The sequence below is a fragment of the Humulus lupulus genome, chromosome X (assembly GCF_963169125.1).
Source record: "Humulus lupulus chromosome X, drHumLupu1.1, whole genome shotgun sequence".
NCBI lineage: Eukaryota > Viridiplantae > Streptophyta > Magnoliopsida > Rosales > Cannabaceae > Humulus > Humulus lupulus.
In genome coordinates, this window is record NC_084802.1 from 194,854,694 (window position 1) to 194,880,874 (window position 26,181).

At 37.4% G+C, this 26,181-nt stretch overlaps 1 non-coding gene across 1 annotated transcript; it reads left to right on the forward strand.

Moving 5' to 3' along the window:
- Window positions 1–21,546: 21,546 nt before the first annotated feature.
- On the forward strand, window positions 21,547–21,653 carry LOC133807955 (small nucleolar RNA R71). The gene has a single exon (XR_009879834.1). It is a non-coding gene; the product is annotated as a small nucleolar RNA R71 (small nucleolar RNA).
- Window positions 21,654–26,181: the final 4,528 nt, after the last annotated feature.

Sequence of the window (26,181 nt, forward strand, 5' to 3'; positions counted from 1 at the left end):
ACCTTGGTATTACTGACTGAATATTTGTTGGTGTAGGGATATAATTGTCAAATTCATACAGTGGTATCAAAGCCAGATTGTGGCTAGAATAAGCAACAAAATTCATATCAGGGAGAAGGACAAACACAAACAAGGCTAGAAGGAGATAATCTAGCAGAACCTAGTCAAGATCCTGAAGAAGTTCAAGAAGAATTTTTGGATATACAACTGATTGAACCTACTGAAATCTCTTATACTTTTCTTGATTTAGATTTAAATAAAACGAGTAATATTAAGGTTGACATTGAAAAATTTGATGGTTCTGGTGATTACAGGATTTGGAGAAGAAAGATTAGGTCACTGTTGGCTCAACAAAAGCTATTGAGAGTACTAGAAGACCCAATCGAATGGTCTGAGAACACATCTAAAATACAACAAGAAGAGTACTTGGAAACAACAACTGGTATTATCATCTTCACCCTATCAGATGCTATTATTAGGCTGATTGACAAGGAAGAAACACCAGCCAAGATTTGGAAGAAGTTGGAGGAATAATTCCAACAAAAATCTCTTACAAACAAGATTTTCTTGAAAGAAATGATCTTTGGGTACAAGATGAACCATTCCAAGACTCTTGACCATAATCTTGATGAGTTCCAAAGGATGCACATTGAATTGGCTAACTCAGGAGAAGATGAGGCTTTAAGTAATGAGAATCAAGCAATAATAATATTGAACTCACTACCAGAATCCTACAGGGAAGTAAAAACAACTATCAAATATGGAAGAACCTCTATTACTTTGGAGGAAGTCATTTCAACCCTAAAGTCTATGGATTTGGAAATGAAAAATGAGAAGCTTGGGAGTTCTGATGGGGATTTGAACCTAAGCCATGGCAGGAACACTCATAGGAAATCATGGCAAAACCGTGGTAGGAGTCATAGCCGAGGACACAATAAAGGGCACCATAATAATGATAAAATAAAATCACACTCAAGAGGAAATTCTGACCAAAAGGGATGCTACCATTGTGGTAAACCTGGGCACTTTAAAAGAGATTGTTATCTCTGGAAAATGAACAAAAACAGATCTGAAAATCAAACTGAGAACCAGAAATGAGACTATCAATCATCAAAACACAGAGTAGATTTTCATAATGCAAATTTGAATGATGGTTATGATAGTGGGGAAGTTTATGTTGCTGCATTAACTTTTAAGGATGTTTGTATATTAGACTCAGGATGTACATTTCATACGACTAATAACAAATCCTTATTGACTAATTTCAAGGACTCAAGAGGTGGCAAAGTAATACTAGGGAATGACCAATCTTGCACTATTGAGGGATCGGGCACTGTCAGTTTTAAAATGTTTGATGGCATCACAAGATCTCTAACTAATGCGAGGTAAGTTCCTGAACTCTCTAGAAACTTAATTTCACTAAGTTGCTTGATGACTTGAAAATAGAGAGCAAAATCAAGGAAGGACAGATGAAACTTTGCAAAGGATCAATGGTCATTATGAAGGGGTTAAAGAAAGATGGACTGTACTATCTAATGGGAGAACCGATTGCACAAAACCACAATACAATTGTAGAGTCACCTGAAGACACTAAAGCTGTCCTATGGCATCAAAGACTTGGACATATAAGTGAAAGAGGACTACAAATAATGAGCAACCAGCAACTATTAGGGAAGGATAAAGTAAGTAATGTGGACTTTTGTGAATATTGCATTCTTAGGAAACATCATAGGCTCAAATTCAAAACAGGTGCACACAAAACTAATGTTATTCTAGAACATTTACATTATGATTTGTGGGGTCCTAAACAAACAAAAACTCATGGGGGCAGCTCATATTTTATGTCTATTGTGGATGATTATTCTAGAAAAGTTTGGATATTTTTACTTAAACATAAAAATGAAGCTTTTGATAAATTTAGGCAATGGAAAACTTTGATAGAGAATCTCACAAACAGAAAAATAAAGACTCTTAGAACAGACAATGGGTTGGAATTTTGTAACACTGAATTTGACACTTTTTGTAAGGAAAATTGCATACAAAGGCATAAGACAGTAAGATTAACACCACAAAAAAATGGGGTGGCAAAAAGAATGAATAGAACTATACTAAATAAGGCTAGATGTATGTTATTTAACTCAGGACTGTCTAAGGGATTTTGGGGAGAGGCTGTTATGACAGCCACCTACTTGATTAATAGATGCCCTTCTAGTGCTATAGATTGTAAGACCCCTGAGGAGAAATGGTCAGGTAAACTTCCAGATTTGTCAAACTTGAAAGTTTTTGGTTGTGCAGCCTATGCACACCAAAGTGTTGGAAAACTAGAACCTAGAGCTATCAAGTGTATTTTTTTAGGCTATCCTGAAGGTGTAAAAGGTTGTAGGTTGTGGGTAAGAGAAAAAGGAAATTTCAAAACCATTATCAGCTGTGATGTAATCTTTAAGAAAAATGAATTTCCCTGTTTATCTAAAACTAACCCTAAAGGTACATATCAAGAAACTAACCCTGCAGGTACCATAATGAGCTTACAACCCAAAGATATTCAGGTGGAACAACACATTGAAGAACTTGATATAAATCAGGTGGAATCAACACAGGAAAGACAGATTCAAAATCCACAAGATGAAGATAGTACTGAGGGTCAAAATGAAGGAACTAACACAGGCTTACAAGATTATCAGTTGACTAGAGATAGAGTTAGAAGGGTGCCTAAACCAACACAGAAATACAGTTACAACATATGGGATGAGGAAACTAACTATGCTTTTGTAAATAATCAAAAGGAAGAAAAGAGTGAACCTGAGACTTATGAGGAAGCTTTAGCAAGTAAGGAATCTAAATAGTGGGTTAATGCTATGGAAGAGGAAATGAAGTCACTGCTTAAAAACAACACTTGGAAACTTACAAATAGACCTAAAGGGAAAAGTGTTGTGGCTTGTAAATGGTTATACATGGTTAAGGAAGGCAGAAACAAAGAAGAACCTATACGGTTTAAAGATAGATTAGTAGCTAAGGGTTTCACACAAAAGGAGGGTATAGATTACACTGAGATTTTTTCCCCTGTTGTTAAATACAAGACCATAAGAATAATTCTATCTATAGCAACTCAATACAACATGGAAGTGGACCAAATGGATGTTACTACTGATTTTCTACATGGGGAACTTAATGAGGATATCTACATGGAACAACCTAAAGGTTTTAAAGTTACTGAAAAGGGGGACCTAGTTTGTAAATTGATCAAATCCCTATATGGTCTAAAACAGTCACCTAGGAAATGGAATAAGAAATTTGATGCATTTATGATGAAGCTAGGGTTCACTAGAAGCTACTATGATACTTGCCTATATTTCAAAGGTACCAAGGTGAATGAGGTTATCTATATTTACTACTGTATGTAGATGACATGTTGATCATTAGCAAGGAAAGGTCTCGAATTGAGGTAATGAAAGGCTTACTCAAGACATAATTTGAGATGAAGGACCTAGGCACAGCTACAAAGATACTAGGGATTACTATAAAGAGGGACAGAAGCAATGGAAGGTTGTGTATGACTCAAAAGGATTACATTCACAAGATTATAGAGAAGTTTTCTATGAAGGGAGCTAAACCTGCCTCTCAACCTATCACAAATCAGTATACCTTATCTAAGGAATAATGCCCTAAGACTAAAACAGAAAAGGAAGAGATGAGCAAGGTACTCTATTCTAATGCAGTGGGTTCTATAATGTACTTAATGGTCTGTACAAGACCAGACCTAGCCTATGCTATTAGTGTCCTTAGCAAGTATATGTCTAATCCTGGGAGAATTCATTGGCTAGCTATGAAGTGGTTATTTAGATACCTAGTTGGATCTACTAAGGTGGGATTGATCTACAAATAGCAACAAGCAAGCACTACAATAGAAGGATACAGTGATGCTGACTATGCAGGGGATAGGGACAATAGAAAGTCTACATCAGCCTATATGTTTTTAATGAGAGGAAATTGTGTTAGCTGGAAGGTTCAACTACAACCTATTGTGGCACTATCAACTACAGAATCTGAGTACATAACAACTACTGAGGCTATAAAGGAAGCTATTTGGATAAAGGGCCAAATGGAGGAAATAAAACTGCTTAATGGTATACCTACTGTCTACTCAGATAGCCAAAGTTGTGTTCATCTATGCAAAAATCATATGTTTCATGATAGAACTAAGCACATAGAGATAAAATATGACTTCATCAGAGACAAGGTGACACAAGATCACATTTCCATAAAAAAAGTGCCTACAGAAGACAACCCATCGGATATGGGAACTAAAGTGATAACCCTAACTAAATTTAAGCACTGCTTAAATTTACTAGGGATTGACACAGGATGGTGAACCTAACAGATTAGAGCTAAGAGCCTCAGATGGACAAATCAATATATATATAACAGCTCAAGTGGGGATTCGCGTGGAAATTGTTGTGTAAATCCCCACTTAAGCTGTTACCATTTAATACAGTTACAAAGACAGACTCTTTTGCCCAAAGGCTTATAAATTTGTTATAGGAAAATCTCAAATGCTTTTCTCACAGATCAGTTACAAGACAAATCTCAACAATCTCAACAAACAACTCAGAACACAACAGCAATCAGTTTAAAACTTAACAGACTATCTAACAGACTCAAATCAAGACAAGGAGAAGAGAAGCTACTATATATATATATACCTATAGCCAGATCCAGAAATTGACAAATCTTCTTGAAGAAAATCCAAGAGCTCAAAGAAAGTTGAGAGAGAGAGAGAGAAACAGAGAAAAAAAAAAGATAGTTAGAGAGAATTTTTGAAAAGAAATAGAGAGGAAAAATCATAAACAGAGAGAGTTTAAGAAGAAGGTTACCTTGTCGATCTTCTGTGACTTGGAGCCTTGTTGAAATTTTGTAACTCCACCATTTTTAGTGAAGATCAGACTCACCATCTGAGGAGCATCTCAACGAGGATGTAACCCAAAATTTTGGGCAAACCTCAATAAATTTCTGGGTGTTTTCTTCTCTTATTTTTGGGTTCTCTGTTTATTGTTTTGGAAACCTATTTTTGCTGATTGTTTTCTGGGTTGGCTGATCTATTGATTCCATTTCTGGGTTTGAGAACGAATATTGGGTCTGGGGATCGTTTGGGTTTCTTTGGGATTTTGTCTGCTAGGGTTTGAAAGTTGTGAAATATAAAACTGATATTTTGATTTGTGTTTTTTGGTTTGTATCTGAAAAGGAAGAAAAACTGTGTCATTTAGATTGGTTTGACTTAGAGTCAACAAAAGCAGGAAATAGAAAGGTCTATAATGACCTTGGTATTACTGGTTGACTATTTGTTGGTGTAGGGATATAATTGTCAAATTCCTACAAGCATGAAACTATAAAAAACTGGAACAACAACGTAATTTTTAAAAGAACGAAAGGAAAACTATAAGATACAAAAAAATTATAATATCCCTATTATTTATACATATATAGGTTTATATCTTTTATTGTGATGAAGTAAAAAATTAGATGTGATCTACCTTAAAAGTTTCAGCAACAAAAAAATTGAAAACAACTCAACAATTACAAATCTCGATCTCATTATGGGCTTGGTACAGTGGGAGTAGTGAGAAGGTATCAGTCAAACCCAGGACCAAAACATTGGATAGCAGTTAAGCATATCCTGAAGTATTTAAGGCGAAGTAGGGATTATATGTTAGTCTACAAGGGTGGTGTTTTGAACCCTGTAGGCTACACCGATTCAGATTTTCAGACTAATGTTGATGACAAGAAGCCTACTTCTGGAATGGTGTTTACTCTTGGGGGTGGAGCTATGTTATGGAGAAGCGTAAATCAGTCTGGGATCTCAGATTCCACCATGGAGGCTGAATACATAGCTATGTTAGAAGCAGCTAAGGAAAATAATCTAGCTAAATAAGTTTTATTCGGATCTTGGTGTTATTCCAGATATGGATAAACCACTTGTGTTGTTTTGTGACAATACAGGAGGGATCGCCAACTCGAAAGAACCTCGAAGTCACAAGAGGAGTAAGCATATAGAAAGGAAGTATCACATAATTCGAGAATATGTGGAAAGGAGAGATATGAAGGTTATAAAGACTGCATCTGAAGAAAATCTTGCAGATCCATTTACGAAGACACTGCCAGAAGCTAAATTTGATAAGTATATCAAGGAAATGAGATTAGTAGAATTACGACATTAGTTTCAATTAGTGCAAGTAGGAGTTTGTTGGGGTTTTATGCCCTAATTAAAACCCAATTACTTTGTAATCTCATTTAATTATCTATAAAAGAATATAAATCAATTTTATGACTTGGTCAGTCACTTTGCTCACATGTTTTATTTTCATGATTATTCGTTTAATATAAACTTCTATTAAATCCCGAACACATAGCTAATCATATTTATAATGACGTAATCACGGTAGAATATAAATATGATTATATATTCAAAAATAAGTTAGTCCTAAGATTAGTAAGTGCACAGGATTTACACTGACTTGCCAATCTACGATATGATCTACTTACACATCATAGTGTTATGTTCTATCCAGAACATTAGCAATGTAGATAAGCTCAGACGTATTTGTTACATCAGACTGGACCGATATTGACAGTAGACAGGATAAGTAAACATATCGTTATTATCTATTCCATTCATATCATATAGTAGACCATAGGTGTAACGTCCTCCTAATCCATGACTATTACACTGTGTGCTTTAAATTGTGTCAGACTTGCTAATCAAGTCATTTGACTTAAAACGTGTAACTATGGTTAATTTCAAGGGTTAAGGTTAAAAATTTTGGTTAAAAGAATTGTTGTCTTTTATTTGAAAAAATTCATACATTCATGGGATCCCAAAATATTACAACTAAACTTTTAGAAAGGTGTATATACATCAAAAGTTACATTCACCTAACCTAAGCGGCAAAAACGGGGCTACAACCCTAGTTCCTCTGAGATATCCCCGGCCGTGGTGGTCAAGCAGCCGCATATGTACACGCCACCACCGAAGCTTTGCAACTCATGGCTGGTCAAGCTTTCCCTTCCCCTTACCTGCACCCCATAGCACCCATGAGCCAAGGGTCAACAAGATAACTCAACATGTGCATAAACAGAAAATACAAACTTCCATATACTTATCCAGCTTGCCTAGAATTTTATAATAACCTACATATACAATCATTCAGTTACAAACAAATGGTCATTGGACCAATTTGGGGCTGCTGCCCTAAACAGTTGTCTATAGAGCCGACCCTGGGGCCTATGCCCTAGCTATGTAACCATAAAGTCACTTGGGGCCCTCATCCTTAGCTCTGAATAACTAGCCATAGAGCTAGCACAACCCCTTGGTTTACTAATGACCATAGAGTTGGCCAACGTAATAGTACGTTGCTGGTTTAGGCCTAAGCCTTTTGACCCGCGCGCAACACGCCTTTTTCGTCCTTGACTAATAAGTCAAGCCCTGATCCAAGAACACAGACCTAAGTACAGAAACAGATATGGATAGGCATATCCCAACAAAATACACACATATGCATGTTAATCACATGACACCATCGAATAATCATTCTTACAACACTAATCATACTTATTTAACGGGGCCTCATGCCCTAACCATGGAGTTCATACAACAAACATGAAATACTTAAACAAGTATCATCCACCATGTAAAACAATAGCTTAAATATAGATGCCCTTGGGAACCAAGCCCTAGTCATGATAATAGATAACAGTCGGGCCAAGCCCTAATCACATATAACACGTATTGGGTGTAATTTTCTTACTTCAGGTCCGAGTATAGCGTAAATATTAACGACTCTCGAGCATGATCCCGGTTTCGAGCCCATAGCTATAACCTAGTCACAACCATAATATAGGATTCCATCAATAAAGAGCAACAAAAGGCTTCCGGACCGAGTCCTAGCCTCTGGGGCCCCAAGTTCCACTAAACTGGATAGTAGAATCGATGTCGAGCCCTAAGGAAAAGGTTCCCATTTTTAAAAGCTTCCCAAGGCCAAAAATGCCCAGGCGGGCCGCGACCTGACCCTGAGGGTCGCGGTGCTCCCCTCCTACCCGAAAGTCTCCCCTTTTGTCAAAGGGATGCGGGCCACGACTTGCCCTTGAGGGTCGCGGCGCGCCTCCCAGACAGAGACCTCCTAAGGCCCTAGGTTCAAGCTGAGTCGCAGCCCCTCAAGAACAAGGTTGCGACTTGGCCTCGTGAACCTAGATTTTTCAAACTTTTCAGGAGCCAAAATCAATCCAAACTAACCCAATTTCACCCCAAAACCATGATTCAATCCCCACAACAATTCCAACATCTTTCCAGCAACAAAACCCAACAAAAATCCAGTCTTAAAACTCATCAAAACACCAGGCCAATTCTCAAGCTTAAAGGTTCAAGCACACTTCAAAACAGCCAAGTAAAACTCTGAATTTCAATGGCCAAAAACAAAATCTAAAGCTTACCTCAACTGAAGATTAATCCCACAAGTTGGAACTGAGCTAACTCCCCAAGTTTATGTTTTCAATTCTCCAAGTTTAGTTAGGAATTCTGCTCAATACTTGAAGAACTCCCTAGGAAAGTTGAGAGAAAACAACAAGATGGAGAGAGAAAGGAGAGAGTCAGTTAGTGAGTAAATTCTTAGTGTTTCCTAATCCCGAGGCTCGGGGTACCAAAAACGTCCCCGAGGGAAAAATTGTCAAATTCCCCAAGATTCCCTCCTAAACTCACTAACTTCAAATATATCTCCAATTATTTATTTCCATTACCCGATAACCCAATTAAATGCCTAATACCCAAAATACCCCTCGACTCGCCTCGAGTCGGGTATTGGGTTCCGTTGTGACTTTCCCGCTAACTTGCTCCATAGGATCGTCTCGTGCCGAGTAACTCAAATAAACCCACATAATAATGTGGTCTCTCACATATATCACATATATACACATAAATATACAATTATGCCCGCAATGGGCCAAATTATCAGAATTTCCCTTCTAATAAGAAACGAGTCGACATGCATATTTAATACCCCTAAACATGCACAACTAGTCATATTATCACATAATTCACATAATTACAATTAAATATAACAAATAAGCATATAACTCCATATATTTCCATCCTAGCTCCCTAATCAAGGCCCTAAGCCTTATTAGGTAATTTTGGGACGTTACAACTATCTCCTCCTTACAAAAATTTCACCTCGAAATTTTACTTGAATAGCTCAGGATACTGAGTTTGCATATCTACCTCCAGCTCCCAGGTCGCTTCCTCGACCTTGTTGTTCCTCTATAATACTTTAACTAAGGGTATAGTCTTGTTCCTCAGGACCTTGTCTTTCCTTTCTAAAATCTGAACTGGCTGCTCTTCATAGGACAAGTCTGTCTCCAGTTCCAGATCCTCATAACTCAATACATGAGTTCCATCTGACACATACTTCCACAACATGGAAATATGGAATACATTATGCACACTAGACAGTGCAAGGGGCAGGGTCAACCTATAGGCCACCTGCCCGATTCTCTCAAGGATCTCAAATGGTACCACAAACCTAGGGCTCAGCTTGCCCTTCTTCTCGAATTTCCTCACCCCTCTCAAAGGTGAAACCCCAAGGAAGACATAATCTCCCACTTGGAACTCTATGTTCCTCTCCCTTGGGTCTAAATAGCTCTTTTGTCTACTCTGAGACGTAAGCATTCGAGCTCTGATCTTCTCAATAGCCTCAGTGGTTCTCTGAACTGCATCAGGACCTAAATATTTCTTCTCACCCATCTCATTGCAATGAATGGGCTATCTGCACTTCCTACCATAAAAAATTTCATAAGGTGCCACCCCAGTGGTAGACTAGTAGCTGTTGTTATAGGAAACTTCTATCAGAGGCAAATATTTACTATAAGACCCTTTAAAGTCCAACATACATGCTCTCAGCATGTCCTCCAATATCTGGATAGTCCTCTCAGATTTACCATCGGTCTGAGGATAATAAGATGTGCTGAACTTCAGCTGTGTACCCATCGCCCTTTGAAAACTTCCCCAAATCTTGGAAGTAAAGATAGGGTCATTATCAGACACGATAGACCTCGGAGTCCCATGAAGGCGAACTATCTCTCTCACATAGTGATCTGCATACTGTTCAACCATGTAATTCATCCTCACTGGTAGAAAATGAGCTGATTTCGTATATCGATCCACGATGACCTAAATAGAATCATGCAGGCCCACTATCTTGGGCATTCCTACCATGAAATCCATCGTGATATCCTCCCACTTCCACTATGGTATATCCAGAAGTTGTAACAACCCTGCCGGCCTCTAATGCTCTGCCTTGACTTGCTGATAGGTCAGGCACCTTGCCACATATTCAGTCACATCCCTCTTCATCCCTGGCCACCAATATAAAGCTTTCAGATCCCGGTACATCTTCGTGGTGCCCAAGTGTAGAGAATAAGAGGTGGTATGAGATTCATCCAGAATCTCCCCCGTCTGATCCTGGTGTCCATCAAAACATAAATCCGAACCTTGTATCTCAATAAGCCCATACCTGACACCATATAGTCCTTAGCTACTCCAGCTAGGACATCTCCTCTAATCTGCCCCATCTGTGGGTCGTCTAACTACTTATCCTTGATTCTCTCCAAAAGAGTAGACTGTAAAGTGATGTTGGCTAACTGGCCCACCACTAACTCAATTCCTGCTCTAGTCATGTCATCAGCCAATTTCCTCGATATCTGCCTAGCACTATACAACTTTCCCGGACCCTTGCGGCTTGAGGCATCTGCTACCACGTTGGCTTTCCCAGGGTGATAGAGGATCTCACAATCATAATCCTTTACTAGCTTTAACCAATGTCTTTGCCTCATGTTCATATCCTTCTGGGTGAAGAAGTATTTTAGACTCTTGTGGTCAGTGTGTTAGGAAAATATATGTTATTTCAATGGATATGGTAAGAAATATTACAACTCTAGACAAAATATTACAAAAAAATAATATTGATTAAATAATGTTACACCTCTATGACTAAAAATACAAATAAACAATAGAAGAATTAGAAGAAGAGAATGGAGGAATACAACTCTAAACAAAAAGATACAAAAAAATCAAAAGTGTTTGTAACAAAGAGAAAAGAAAAGATTACAACTCTAAATAAGAAATTAAAGTAAATAGAGAAGAAGAATATGAAGATGAAAAGCAATAGAATAAAAGATAAGAACAAGAATCAAATTACAAACAACTCTCACTCACACTACCAAATCGAAGAGTGTTGGGGATCACCAACTTAAACAAGGTTTGAAACCTTTGTCCAAAAGCTTATTTCCCCCTAACTCAAGCACTAAGGGATCTCTCACAGATTTTGGAAATTTCTTTCTAAAATAATCAAGCCTTAACGTATTTTCTAGCCAAGTGCTCTAATGGATAGAAATGTTGTGTCTTACAAGTGAGCAATGTGCTTCTATTTATAGAGTTTAGAGATACCCTTTGAATTTCAAATTCCACCAACCTCCATGGCTGTTACCAATGATTAATTGGATGTTTATGGAATTAAAAATGAGATTTGGGAGTTATTTGTGTTTTTGGAGCCATTCAAAGAAAGATTGAAAAAACTGAAAAAAATTGGCCAGTCTGCCTCTGTGGTCGCGGCCAGGAGTATCAGTGGCCGTGGCCACTAGCCAATTTCAGCACATGAAAATGTGTTGTTTTTCCAAATAGTTCCAATCCACTCCTTAATGATTTTGTAACCCCCAAACACATTATTGGGGTTAAAATCATATCTCTAATAGCCATCTCACATATGACTTTAAGAAATTCATCTCAATATTGTGTAACATCAAATCTACATAATAATGGGCAATATTTGGAAGTTATAAATTTGTGACTGAATTTGTAACATCAAATATGTTACATATTTGGATATTCACACATATCTAAATATTGTAACTCTCTATTATATGTTATAATATCTAACACTCTTTGTCACGTTTATTTAATCTAAAACATTATATTATAAAATAATATAACATTCCACCACTAGATTAAACAGTTATCTATTGTAACATTTATTTAATTATAGTGTAATCAATAAATCTATCTTATAGGAGTCGTTGCATTGCTGCATAATGTAAAGTGTTTTTCAACTTGAACTTTACTATAGTGTAATTATCACAAAATTTGTTGAAAATTTTGGTTGTACTAGGCATTGAACCATCTTTCCATGAAAACAAATTGGTGATAACACACACACCTTTGCCGTGTTCACTTGAGACCTCTATGTCTCGCTTTGCACCGTTAATGGCCATGTGCACATTCCATTCATGGACGTTCTTGAGAATACTCCCAATTCTCATTAGAGGAAGCACCACCCCTAGGTCCATATAGGTAGAACTCTTACAGTATTTTGTTACCAAAAATACTTGTCTTCACAAGACTGAATTCTATTAAAAACCTCTCGTTTTTAACCCTCAATTTGGTAACTCACAAGTACTCAGCATCTCAGATGGGACTTGTTTGAGTACAACTAATATTCACTTGATTGACTTATTGTTACCTATTGAACCTAACACTAGTTAAATAGCTAGTGTTAAGATCTGTTACCGTCAATCGTGAATCTCTTTAGGGAGTTTGAGTCCCATCCCTCAAGATGATGTAGCCACTAAATCTCTCGTTAGTGGCTTAGTGAAAGGATCCGCCAGGTTTTCACTTGTTCTCACATAGGATATTGAGATGACTCCTCTTTGAATCAATTCTCTTACATATCCATGTCTTAGACTAGTATGTCTAGACTTCCCATTATACACTCCGTTGTATGCTCTAGCCAATGTTGCATGGCTATCACGATGTATCAATATAGTTGATACATTCTCTTTGATTAGGGGTATCTCTAGCAATAGATCTCTTAACCATTCAGCCTCTTTGCCGATAGCAGCTAGAGCTATAAACTCTGCTTCCATAGTAGAATGAGATATACAGGTTTGTTTCTTGGAACCCCAAGAAATTGCACCCCCACCAAGTGTAAATACCCAACCAGTTGTGGACAAGTTGTCCCCAAGATTGGATATCTAGCTTGCATCTATATGTCTGTTGTGAAAATAATATTTGATTTAAATACGCAAGTGTACACAATCATACAAGTAATACAATTATAAGTAGATCGTCTCCACAGGGATTGCAAAATAGAAAAATAGGAAAAACAATTACTAAACAACTTAAAGATATTGACAATTAATGGGTTGGTTGTGAGCTAAACAAAATATTACAGAGATAAAAATACTGAAAATAAAACTGAACTAAACAAAGTAATTCGAAAGAAACACGTGGATTGTAAAATGGACTTGAATTATTAATTCCCCATATGTCAATTAACCTGTACGTTTTGCTGCAGCAATATTTTAGCAAAACTTTAACAAGAATTCAATGAAAACTCATAAAACTTTCCCAAATTTTATGATATTAATTCTTTTACCTAATTAAACATATTCCTATGCCAAATCAGATTTAAGAATACAAATTCAAGGTTCAATTATCAAAAGTTACACAAGACAAATAACATCATGTTACTTACTAACATAACCTAATATAGATTATGATTTGTGTCATCCAAGTTCTTTCCAATATATTTAATCCTTCCAGCATCAAACATAATTAAATAATCTTGCCATTGTTGGCCAAACAACAACAACAAGAAGTTAACAATAAGCACACTTGAATGAACAAGAGAGATTTCACTAAAATAAGGTGCAAGAAATTACTACACTATGACACAGGGTTCATCAACAATTCAAGCCACACAAAAATTAGTTCATGGCTGAGTTAAAGAGCATTAATCCATATTCAATATAGCCCATAAATATTCAGAGAAGAAATCAAACTAGAAAATATAAAATGAAGTTTAGAAATAGGAGAAAGAACAAATCCAAATAATGCTTGAGCTCCTTTTTGCATCCCCCTCCTTTTCTTGTGTGATTTCTGGTTTTTCTTCCTTTCTTTCTTGCTTTTTCTTTCCCAAAAATGGCTGACTCCCCTTTCTCCCTAAAAAATGGCTGCCTCCCCCCAATCTTTCACATGATGCTCCCTCTTTTACCCTAGGGTACAATTCCCTTCTAAAATTAGTAAGTCAAATCCACTACTTTTCCCCTTTTAGGCCCACCTTTCTTTAGTCCACCATAATTCTGACATAATCCATGTGGCTATTTTTACAGCTCAAGCTAGCTGGCAAAGCCACTTAGCAGTAACTTTTTCCAGGTGGGCTATAGTTGACCACTCTGCTCCAGAATGTTGCTGCAATCCTCTTAGCAAAACTGCATATTTCAGCATGTTTCCACTATTTCTTGCCAACTTTTCCACTCCTTTTGCTTCCCAAACTAGCTTGAGCTTCTTTATCACAGAAAATGAAAGCAATGTAATTATTTAAGTCCAAAATAGCTAAAACAAACTCAACTCTAAAATTAAACTACACAAGACACAAAGATCAAATTAACTAAAATATTAACGATTAAAGACTCAATTCAACACTCTTTTCTTATAAACTCAAGTGTAAAAGAAGACTAAATAACTCTATATCATAGAGTTATCAAACCCCCAAACTTATGACATTGCTCATCCTCAAGTGATGAATCTAAAAAACAACAAAAGACATACAAATTGAACAACAAAAAAACAAGGAAAACAACAAAAAGAAGACACAACAAGAGAGGATAACCTTTGCTTTGCTAATGCTAAAAAGGGGAAGGCTCTCGGGAATTTTATTTTGAATAAGAGAAGCTGAATTTTGAACTTACACAAGCTTTAAACTAAACTCTTCAAGCATTAATGTTGCTGTCAAAATATGAGTCAAGCGTTTCACCCTTTAGTGCATGCATAGCTTTTCCTAAACATTTTCAATCATCGAAAATCAAACTAGACCTTGGTCCTAATGATTAAATAATGCCTCCATAAGTTACTTACTGATTCCCTCTCCACTAATGTAGACAAACACCACACCAAAGATCAATAGGACTTTATCAAACTTGTAATGATAGGCTAAGGTGAATGTAGAATAAGAGATATTAATTTTGGCTCGAATCACCCTAAGCACCTCAATCTTTCTAGGACCTAAATCAATGCACACATTAATTTTCCCAAAGAACACCCCACAACAAAATATAATTCTTGCCACTAGCATTTATTACTAACATACAAAAACAAAAACTAAAGTAAACTTTTCTATTAATTGAAGAGTTTCACCCCCAAACTTATTTACAAGCATACTTGATTACTTTTTTTTTTTAACTTTGCTTTGATGCAAGGGAGTGCACTCTATAATATTTTCTTTTGAATTTTTTTTATTGGATTTTCCATTTTTTTAGAATGAAGATAAACAACTAGTTGGCAAGAGAACAAGAAAAATGAGAATACACTCTCCCCCCAAACTTAAAATTCAACATTGTCCTCAATGGTGAAAATAATAAAAATAAGTAAATGAAAATGCTCACCCAATGCCTCTCTCACTCTCTATTCCTCTCATCCGCCCATATAAATCCTATAAAGATCAAGCTGCTAAAGGGTATGGTGAAAAGAGGCTATTATTTATAGCTAGGCTAATAAGTGGCTAAGCAAGAAAATGACACTTAAGCTCAACGGGGTGACTAGGGATAAAAATGCATAAAGGGTATGCTTCAAAGGCTCAAACAGTCCAAGGATGGCCTAAATCATGCCATCCGTGTGGTGTTGCCTAGGATTTCTCCTCAAGGACAATCACTAAGTAATTCTAGAAACTTAAGCTCTCACAAGAAACTAGCTCTTTCTAGGGTCACAAAAATGTTTAATCAAGCTATGCACACACTAAAAAGAGGAACACTCTCATCAATCAATTGCTAGCAACATTTATACCCAAAGAATTTAGCTTAAAAACTCAAGCAAGAATGATATTCAACTTCAACTTAGATTTATTATATTTTTGTAGGTTTTTTTTTTTAAGAACGTCATCGAGCCCCCTAGTGAACACTAACAAAGACAAATAATATCCTTAAAAGAACGACAACACAACAAGGCAAAGACAAACTAAAAACATAACAAAGATAACTATATTAACAAAGTACCTTCCTAGCAACAAAACACAAGGAAAATGACTCAAATTTCGGTGCTCACTGCCCAAAAATCACCAAAGAAACATAACTAACTAAGTACAACACAAAGCACCTAGTACATAAACACAAAAATTCATTATCAACAATTGAGATCGAAGTATAATATAACACCAAATTTCTAGTAAGCAAGAGCTACATCTAAAATAGAGAATACAAAGAAACAGACATAAACAAAATCAAATTAGGGAGTATAGTTCAGAATTTCTCATTCAACGAATATGCAGGCTTTGCATAAGGGATGCGTAGCTAGGTCACTTGGTACTTGGGTGAGGCGTTGCTAGTTGCAGATGGAGAGTTCTCGGTGATGCTCATGGAGTTCCTGAGATTCTCGCTTTCTGGGTTGGATTCTCTCGAAGTTTTCTGGGCATGATAGGATCGGGTTTCTTGCAGAAGGGCGGACCTCACGGAAGGCGAGGTGCGGCTGGGTTTTGGGACAGGGAGCTCAGAGTGGCTACGAATAGGGCTTGTGGGGCGATTGGAAGCAAAGGTAGATGCCTGGGGACTCTCGACCTGGGTTCGGGGATCTTGCATGAAGGAGGGAGGCGGAGTTGGGTTTGGTGCTGATTTTGCAGGCGGTGATGGCTTAAGAAAAGGACAGAGGCACGAAGAGAAAAAGGAATGAGGGCATTTGGGTTAGGGTATGGTCTTGAGTAGCTTGGGGTTATTATTATTATTCTTTTATTTCTTTTCCGAGTGAGACCACGCCCTGTACAAATTGTGCCTACTTCAAATTGCCAAATTTTTTGTTCAGCAAATTTTTTGACGGAACTCCTCTTTTTTTTCGGAAATTTTTGCTCCCTGCTTGCTGAAGCAAAAAGTTCGCAAAACCATCAGACCCAGAATTTACTTCCAAAATACCAATTTCTCACCTTTGAACCCCTAAAACACAAGCACAAACGTAACATTACTTCCAAAAACAACATTACACTAAAATGAAATTAACATAACAAAAGTAAAATGAAAACAACTAAAAACACTAATATATATTTTTTTCATTTTTTTAAATTGATTTTTTTCTATTTTTTTAACATATATATATTTTTTCATCATTCATTTTTTTCTATTTTTTTAATGCATTTTTATTCTTTCTTTCTTTGAGTTGCTTTACAAATGGATCCTCCAAAAACCATAGCAAACTAAACTTCACTTTTTTTTCCTAATGATCTTTCAAGGAAATTGAGGTTTGGTATTGCTCAACCTCGCTTCCCCCAAACTTTGATCCTTTCATTGTTACATTAAATGCTCTCCCCAAATGCTCGTCATATAATTCCACCACACCATTGGGAGACACCTTGTTCACTAAGAACCCACCATCACAACTTGATTTCACTAGAGAGTTTGAGAAAAACACGCTCTTCCCAACTTCCAACATTTGTGATTGAGGATTTTTACTATGTTTCTTTTTCTTCGGTAGCTTTGGAGGATGAGATGGTTCTTCTTCCTTACTTATCCATGGCTCACCACCTTTCTCAATTTCTTCAAAAGGGACCTTTTTCTTCACTCCCTTACTATGCTTTTCATGCATCTTTTCAATCAACTTGAAGTTAGAAGCACGTATGTCCGAGCAAGCTTCAACTTCATTAGGAGATCGTATAGGATTAAAAACCTTGAATGTGACTTGTCCATCTTGAGCTCAAATGGTGAGCTCTCATTTTTCAACATCTATCAACGCCCTCCCGGTGGCAAGAAATGGTGTCCCCAAGATGATCGGTACATCCCTATCTTCCTCATAGTCAAGAATAATAAAATCCCCCGGAAAAATGAACTTGTCAACTTGTACTAAGACGTCTTCAATCTTTCCCTCTGGATGCACCATAGAACAGTCAACTAATTGCAAAGTGAGTGTAGTTGGCCTTGCTTCTCCAATTCCCAACTTCTTAAAAATGGACATGGGCATCAAATTAATACTAGCTCCCAAATCACAAAGAGCTTTACCAACTTCTCGTCCCCCAATCGAAATTGGAATTGTGAAACTGCCTGGATCCTTCAACTTTGGAGGAATTTTATTCTTCAAAATAGCACTACAACCTTCCGTTAAAGCAACTGTTTCAAATCCTTCTCTTCTTTGTCAAAATATCCTTCAAGAACTTCACAATATTATGCATTTGTTTCAAAGCTTCCCCCAGAGGTATGTTGATGTGGAGTTGCTTCAAAACATCCAAAAATCTTCAAAATTGGCTATCTTGCTGCTGCTTTTGAAATCACTGAGGAAATGGTGGAGGTGGCTTGCTAATTAGCTTCTTTGATACATTTTGTGGAGGAATTGCTGCAGCATTTGCTTCAGGATCAGTATTGGACATATTCGAACTCCCAACTCTTTTTTCTTTTTCCACACTACTTTGGATTGAAGTGGGCTCATTTTTTCTCTTAGGGTTGTCCTCATTCAACTCCATATTTTTACCACTCCTCAAAGTGATCGCCTTGCATTGCTCTTTACCATCTCTCCTTGGATTTTTGGTTTCACTAGGCAAGGTGCCTAGTGGTCTATTCCTCAACTCATTAGCTAACTACCCCATTTGAATCTCTAGGTTCCTCAAGGAGGCCGCCTGGCTTTGAATCACAGCATCATTCTTGGCCATATATTCTTTCATTAAACTCTCTAACGAGCTTGATTGAGACACTTGAGGAGGAGGTGGTTGAGCCCTTGGTGGTTGTTGAGAAAACTCTGGTGGATATGTAGGCTTGTTTTGCATTGGTGCTCCGCTTGAACTAGCTCCTTGACCGCCCCCATGAGAAATTTGGATGCTGCCTCCACCCCAGATTATAAAAGTTTGAATATGGGTTATTACAGTTGGCATTTTGATTCCCCACATAACAAATTGAAGCGGGATTCGAAGGATAACTCTCAAATGTGTGTCCATCTCCACAATAAACACAAGACACGTCAGCAACTTGTCCCATAGCAGCCGGTTGTACCATTCCCTCCAAACTCATGTTCTTGAGAAGGTTAGTCATTGAAGAAACTTGAGCGGTCAAAGCTGTCAATGCATCCACTTCAAGTATACCAGCTACTTTTCAACTTTTTGTCGCTCTAGCATTGGACCATTGGTAATTGTTACTAGCAATCCTTTCCAAAATCTCATAGGCTTTATTGTAGTTCTTAGAGATAATAGCCCCATTAGCTGAAGCATCCAACACCATGTGAGTGGAAGAATTCAGCATGTAACGACCCGAATTTGCTAATAGGGCTTAGGGCCTTGATTAGCGTGCCTGGAGGGCAATAAATGATTTAATATGTTAATATGTGAATTTATGTGAATGTGTGATAAAGATGCACGTTTAGCTGAATTAAATATGCATGTGGGCCCCGTTTGGATGTTAGGGGTATGTTTGTGATTTTAGCCTGTTGAGGGCGTAAATGTGATAAATATGATATGCATGTGATATATTTATGTGTAGCACAAACCGAGACAGTCCTGGGGAGCGGTTAGCTAGAAAGTCACAATGGGGTTGAGAATCCGACTCGGGGCGAGTCGAGGGGTATTTTGGGTATTAGATGTATTATGGGGTTACCGGGTTATCGAAATAAATATACGGATATATATTTGAGGTTAGAATGTCTAGGAGAGAATATTGGGGAGATTTACCATTTTTCCCTCGGGGACGTTCCCGGTACCCCGAGCCTTGAGGTAACCCTATAGATTTAAGTTAAATAAAACAGAATAGAGGAACTGTTGGGAAACTTGGAGAAACCGACCTTAGACTCTATCATACTCTCTCTTCACTCTCAAAGCGGCACTGAGGGGGAAATATTGAGGAAGGGAGCTAGGAAATTCAGAGTTTCAAGTTGGGGCTTTGGAGAATTCTAGCTTGGAATCTAGAGGATTGGCTCAGAAGTATAATCTAGCAAAGGTAAGTTCCTAATATGTTGAATTATGTCAATTTATCAGCTGGTTTTAAGGTTGAATATCTGAGTTTGCATGTTAGCTAAGTTTGAAATTTGTTCTTGAATGCTTGGCTGAGTTTGGGGCTAGACTTTGTTGGGTTTTGATGATAATACTGGGCTAGAACCTTTGTGGTGATAATTTGGAATATCTAGTTTGGTTTTGGGTGAATTGGTTTGAAGAAAATGTAGGAAAAGGATGGAGATTTCTGGGTTCAGAGGCGAGGGCCGCGACCCTAGGAGGGGCATGCCGCGCCCGTGTGCGCGCGCGGCTATGGGAGGCCATGGTGTTTGATGCGCGCCGCGGCGCTTGGCCAAGTCCGTCGCGGCCCATGCGTGCTTCAGGGAGGTGCTAGCCTCTGTTTTGAGGCTAGCCACGACGCTTGTGGGTAGGGACGTGGCTCTTAGTGCCAGGTTGTGTTTTTAAGTGTGTTTAGGCTTGGGAACTCAAAGGTTAAGGCTCGGGATGGATTTTATCACCCGAATTGATGGAATTCAATGTCCCAGAGATTATAGTTTTGGCTCAAAGTTATTTAATGGATTAGAACTTGATGGATGGATATTGTTAATGTGTTGTGACTAGGGTTCGGCGAGGCTCAAGTTAGGGGATTGTGCTCGGGATATCGGTGCTCGGGAAGCTCGGAACGCAGGTAAGAAACCCTTGTTCCCATAGAGCTTGTATGCAGGGCTAAGCTCAATATGTCTGAATTGTAGGGCGTAGCCCTTTGGTTGAATCTGTTAGTGTTCAATATTTGTTTATTATGCTATGAATGCTATTGTGTAAATGTTCAGCGAGAGCCGGGAACAGCGCAGGCCGAGGTCGGCAGGGGCCGGGAATGGCAAAGGGCTGGGAACGGCGTTGGGCATGTTGAGTGCAAGGTCGAGTACGGCAAGGGGCCGAGAGCAGCGTCGAGCACGTGGAGTGTGAGCTGCTAGGGCGAGACCCTAAAGGATACCTGGGATATCCTCACGGTGTGGACCGCGAAACCAGTGCCTGGTCAAGTGCCTGGGGCGGCTTAGCCGTATGTGTTTAGCCTATAGATGGCCTGCTTATATGCTATGTGTTTGCTTTGCATATGTTATCTGCTTGTGAGTTTTCTTGTTGGGCTTCGGCTCACGGGTGCTCTGTGGTGCAGGTAAGGGCAAGGAGAAAGCCAACCAACCATGAGTGTAGCAAGCATGAAGCGACGTGTGAATGTTTGGCCTGCCTGGCTGCCACAGCCAGTGGATTTTGGGAGATGATTGTAATTAAACCTAGATTTTGTCGTTTAGTCGACTTGGTTGTCCTTATATGTTGTAAATATTTCTAAACAATATTTTGGGATCCCAAGTGTTAAGCTTTTATGATTTTCAATGAAATAGAGTTATTTCTAAAGTTTCTACTCTGTTTATGATTTAATTACACTTTTGCTTTAAAAGCCTCGATTAGCGAGTGATTGCACGTTTTTAAACTCACTTAGTAACAGCTCTAAGGTAGTAGGGCGTTACAGAGCCCATTATTGAATGTTTCCATTTGTATACAATGCAGAATCACATTGTATGGGAACTTTCTCAATAACTCTTTAAATCTCTCCCAAGCTTCACAAAAGGATTCATCTTCCAGTTGCTGAAAATACATGATTTCATTGCGAAACTTGGCATTTTTGGTAGGAGGAAAGTACTTCATCAAGACTTTTTCAGCTAACTCATTCCATGTAGTCACCGAGTCAAGAGGAAGTGTGTTGAGCCAAGCTCTAGCTCGATCACTCAAAGATAAAGGGAACAATTTCAAACTTAGGGCCAAAAATGAACGAAGATGAAGATGAGGATCCTCAATAGGCAGCCCACTAAATTGACCCACTGTTTGCAACATTTGGAACATTACGGGCTTTAACTAGAATTTGCGGGCTTGAATTTCAGGCCTAGCAATGCCCAGATTGAGCTCATTGAACATGGGGGCAGCATACTCCCTTATGGCTCTCTCTCTATCATCAGCCATATTAAGGAAATTTTGAGCTCGTTGTTCCCTTAGTCTTCTTCTAAATGTTCGTTCAATCTCAAGGTCAATAGGAGCTAGTTCAATGTCTTCTTGCTCATTCATGTAGTAGATCACCTGAGAAAACACAAGAGCAAGCAAACAAGGTCAGCTCAACAAAGAAAAATAAATTGCAAGTAATTGATATTACATAGATTTCTAATTCCAATCCCCGGCAATGGCGCCAAAAACTTGTTGCAAAAATAATATTTAATTTAAATATGAAAGTGTACGCAATCACACAAGTAATACAATGATAAGTAAATTGTCTCCACAAGGATCGCAAAATAGAAAAATAGGCAAAACAATTACTAAACAACTTAAAGATATTGACAATTAATGGGTTGGTTGTGAGCTAAACAAAATATTACAAAGATAAAAAAACTGAAAATAGAACTAAACTAAATAAAGTAATTTGAAAGAAACACGTGGATTATAAAATGGACTTGAATTATTAAATCCCCCTATGTCAATTAACTTGTATATTTTGCTGCAGCAATATTTTAGCAAAACTCCCAAGTTAACAAGAATTCAATAAAAACTCATAAAACTTTCCTAAATTTTATGATATTAATTCTTTTACCTAATTAAACATATTCCTATGCTAAATCAGATTTAAGAATACAAATTCAAGGTTCAATTTTCAAAAGTTACATAAGGCAAATAACACATCCCTATGTTACTTACAAACATAACCAAATATAGGTTATGACTTGTGTCATCCAAGTTCTTTCCAATATATTTAATCCTTCCAGCTTCAAACATAATTAAATAACCTTGCAATTGCTGGCCAAACAACAAACAGAAGTTAACAATAAACACACTTAAATGAACAAGAGAGATTTCACTAAAATAAAGTGCAAGAAATTACTACACTATGACATAGGGTTCATCAACAATTCAAGCCACACAAAAATTAGTTCATGGCTGAGTTAAAGAGCATTAATCCATATTCAATACAACCCATAAATATTTAGAGTAGAAATCAAACTAGAAAATATAAAATGAAGTTTAGAAATAGGAGAAAGAACAAATCCAAATGATGCTTGAGCTTTTTTATGCGTCCCCATCCTTTTCTTGTGTGATTTCTGGTGTTTCTTCCTTTCTTTCTTGCTTTTTCTTTCCCAAAAATGGCTGACTCCCCTTTCTCCCCAAAAAATGGCTGCCTCCCCCTACTCTTTCACATGATGCTCCCTCTTTTACCCTAGGGTACAATTCCCTTCTAAAATTAGTAAGCCCAATCCACTGCGTTTCCCCTTTAAGGCCCACCTTTCTTTAGTCCACCATAATTTTGACATAAGAGTGTCCATGTGGTTATTTTTATAGCTCAGGCTAGCTGGCAAAGCCACTTAGCAGTGACTTTTTCCAGCTGGGCTATAGTTGACCATGCTGCTCTAGAATGCTGTAGCAATCCTCTTAGCAAAACTGCATATTTCATCATTTTTCCACTATTTCTTGCCAACTTTTCCTCTCTTTTTGCTTCCCAAACTAGCTTGAGCTCCATTATCATAAAAAATGAAAGCAAAGTAATTATTTAAGTCCAAAATAGCTAAAACAAACTCAACTCTAAAATTAAACTACACAAGACACAAAGATCAAATTAACTAAAATATTAATGATTAAAGACTCAATTCAACACGCTTTTCTTATAAACTCAAGTGTAAAAGAAGACTCAATAACTTTATATCATAGAGTTATCAATCTCCTTCTAAGATTGAAGGAAATTTGGAGTAGTGAATGCTTAGTCCTTTTGTTTTCTTGAGATAACCTAAGACTCTTCCAATAGCCTTCCAGTGATCCACACTTGGATTACTTGTAAGCCTACTAATCTGACTTACCGCAAATGCTATATCAGGTCTAGTACATTGGGCAGCGTACATAAGACTCCCTATAGCACTTGCATACTCCAATTGAGCCACCGCTCTTCCTTCATTCTTCTCTAGTTTTACACTATGATAGAATGGAGTATTGGCATCTTTAACCTTGAGATGGTTAAATTTGTTCAATACTTTCTCAACATAGTGGACTTGCCCTAATGAAAAACCCCCACTATGTTTCTTCACTTTGATACCAAGTATGGTGTCAACTTCTCCAAGGTCTTTCATCTTGAAGGTTGATGATAGAAACCTCTTCGTTTCTTCTATCCCTTTCATGCTATCACTTAGAATAAGCATGTCATCCACATATAAGCAAACAATGATCACATATCCCTTACAAGTTTTGGAATACAAACACTTGTCTCCATTGTTATGCCTAAACCCATTAGACATGATGGCCTGATTGAATTTCTCATGCCATTCGTTAGGAGCTTATTTCAATCCATATAAGGATTTTACAAGTCTACATACTTTGTGTTCATATCTTGGTAGAACAAACCCTTTGGGTTGTTCCATATAGACCTCCTCATTGAGGTCACCATTAAGGAATGTTGTTTTGACATCCATCTAATGAACATACAAGTTGTGCATAGAAGCCAAAGCGAAAAAAATTCTTATAGAAGTTGTTCTTGCTACATGCGCATAGGTATCAAAATAATCAATACCCTATTTTTGCCTAAACCCTTTAGCTACTAATCTAGCTTTAAAGGTTTGGATAGTGTCGTCAGTGTTGGAAAGAATAGAATTCATCTCATCATTGATGGCTTCTTTCCGAAATGCATTATCTCTTGATTGCATGGCTTCCCTATAAGTCTTAGGATCATCCTCAACAAGAAGTACAATAGGAATTTTCCTAATGACTTCCTCTCTATTTCCTTCTACCATGTAGAAAGAAATTCGCTAAGAATCTACTGTAGAGTCCCAGAACTTTACTTAGCTAGATAGATAGTACTAGTAGTAGCAATAGCTAGTAGTAGTTATAGTATGTTTATTACTGTGGATTTTGGTTCAAACCGGGACTTAGTTGAACACTCATAGCAACACTTATAGATTTTATAAGTTTAACCTATAGTTTAAGAATATTAATCATAACAAAAGGTTTGATTAATATAGATGATTATAAAGATGTTATTTATTATACTATAAGGTTTAGATAGCACTAATAAGATCATGACACTTGTCATGTGCATGTTTATTAAGGAATTAAGCATTTTTTATGAATAGTTTTATAAGAGAAATATTTAAAAACCCCAGAACCTGCCAGCAGCTTTAAAATCGTATTATGACTCAGTCAAAGCTATTTACCCAAATCAAATTAAGCTGAAAAAGTGCAATTACGTGTATAATATTTCAGCGTATGCCGATATATCGCAGCTCTAGAGGCGATATATCGCCACACGGGGAATACGAAAAACACGTAACTTCGCACAAACGCATCGACGAGCCTCAGGATATAAGCCCAGGCGATATATCAGCTCTAGGGTTGCATTTTCAAATATCTTTGAAACTAAGCTCAATTCAACACTTAACCTCTTAGCAAGCCTCTGAACATTTTGATCGAGTCTTAAGCCTCTGCTGAACGAATATTCAAATGTTTTCAAGTGATATTCATTATTTTATTCTAGCTAAAAGAAGATCTTTTCACTCCCTGAACTCTATAAATAAGACCTAGTACCCAACCATTTCTCTCATTCTTCAAGCTGTGTTCAGAGCCTTCAAGCTGCTAGGTTTACTATTGAGTGATAAACACTTGGGTTGGATTATAAGCTTTATCAATTTAAGCTTTATAAACACTTGGGAAGTAAGATAAATAGTGTGTTTTTCTATATCGAGGTGTAGTTCAGTTCTAGTACATCCAAAGGTATTCCTAATCTTATTTTCATTTCTGTATGACTCTTTAATTTCAATTAGTTTTCTCTACTCAAATCCTAACTTATTTTTTTCAACTCTTGGTTAGGTATTTAAGTTCTTTGAACTTAAGCTTTCCTTTCGGTAAGCTCTTCTTCTCGGTGGTTTAGTTAATTTCTTTTTCATCTCTTTCTTTTAGAAACACTCACATTTTTATTGTTTGTTTTAGGAGTGTTACAAATCCTATCCTTGTTCTCATATCCCGGTTTTGGTAAGGAAAATAGGATAGAATTTTATATGTTTGTATGATATGTTTATATGTTATGTTATGTAATGTTATATGATAGACCTTGGGCATATGACTTGTAAAGCTAACAAGCCCAAATAATTTATGGGCATATGACTTGCTTAGCTAGCAAGCCCCA